General features: G+C 37.1%; 1 protein-coding gene and 1 pseudogene across 7 annotated transcripts in view; both read left to right on the forward strand.

Annotated features, from left to right (window-relative positions):
- The window catches only part of LOC117174354 (cytochrome c oxidase assembly protein COX15 homolog), a 177,252-nt gene that overhangs the window by 10,364 nt on the left and 165,542 nt on the right, over positions 1 to 1,346 (forward strand). The gene's annotated exons all lie outside the window — the stretch shown is intronic.
- LOC117175593 overlaps positions 534 to 1,346 on the forward strand; it is a 15,070-nt pseudogene continuing 14,257 nt past the window's right edge.

Here is a 1,346-nt window from a genome sequence, read left to right on the forward strand (position 1 = left end):
TTCCTCGGCTGATTACAAGAACTTTTTATTTTTGACAAATTTTCCGAAAAGCGCATAGTTTTTCAATAAAAAATTTCCAACGACTCCGTAACCTTTATTGCAATCTGACATCAAACCACACCTTCACCGCATTGTCATCCTGGGAATTTTCGAGTACACCCAGCAAAAAAAAAATGCCAAAAAGTAAAGCCTCAAAAATTGCAACAAACTCCGAATCGGAATGGGATTCCGATGAAAATGATGAACGTATCATCATACCTAATCCAGATTACTCTGGCTCTGATGGAGATGATTCATCAGATGACGAGAATTCGGGATCGGAATTTCCCAGACTGAATGTATCATATAGATCTTTTCTCCATAACTACACAGCATCTCAAAAACGATTGGAACCAAATCACGTTTTTTCATGGAGTAACGAAGAAAAAGTTTGCCCTGGAAATCTAGATGATAAAGTTCTTCTGTCTGATAATGTACGGAAAAAATCCTACAATATCCGAAATGATCAAGAAGAGTATTGGGAAACTGACCCCCTTGTAAAATGCTCTCCTGTAGCTTTAGCAATGAGCCGCAATCGATTTCGTGAAATCAAATCAAAAACAAAATTTTCAAAAACTGAGGATGCTAATGATAAAGATAAAGCATGGAAAGTTCGTAAAATATTAAATTTATTCCGGCAAAATATTCAACAATTTGGTTTTTTCTCAACAGCACTTTCAGTTGATGAAATGATGGTTCGATTTTTTGGTCGTACAAGCTTGAAACAGTATCTGCCTTGCAAGCCTGATCGGTATGGGACAAAGCTCTGGGGCTTATGTGCAGCCAATGGATATATATTCAATTTAGACGTTTATTGTGGCAAAAATGATCCAAGCATTGGAATAAATTAATTGGCATGTGCACTTGGCTCCAGAGTTGTTTTACAAATGATCAATCCACTTCTCAATGGCCTTTCACGAAAAAAATTATCTGATTATCATCTGTATTTTGATCATTTCTTTACCAGCCCAGATTTACTCATCCACCTGCATAAATGTGGTTGACGATCAACAGGAACTGTCCGTAAAGACAGAGTGAAAGAAAAGCATGAATTTGCAAAAAATGATCCGCGAGGATCGTACAAAGTAAGTCATGATCGCAACAGTGGGATGAATTTTATCAGTGTAATAGACTCAAAACAAGTCTCTATTCTTTCCACAGCATGTGGTATCACTCCCATAACCCCAGTAAAAAGATTTTCACGAGCTGCTCAAGAGAGAGTAGAACTAGGATTTCCTCGAGCTTTTTCTTTGTATAATAATTAAATGGGAGGGGTAGATTTGCACGATTTCAGATGCAAAAAAGCT

This window comes from Belonocnema kinseyi, chromosome 6 (assembly GCF_010883055.1).
Source record: "Belonocnema kinseyi isolate 2016_QV_RU_SX_M_011 chromosome 6, B_treatae_v1, whole genome shotgun sequence".
Classification (NCBI taxonomy): domain Eukaryota; kingdom Metazoa; phylum Arthropoda; class Insecta; order Hymenoptera; family Cynipidae; genus Belonocnema; species Belonocnema kinseyi.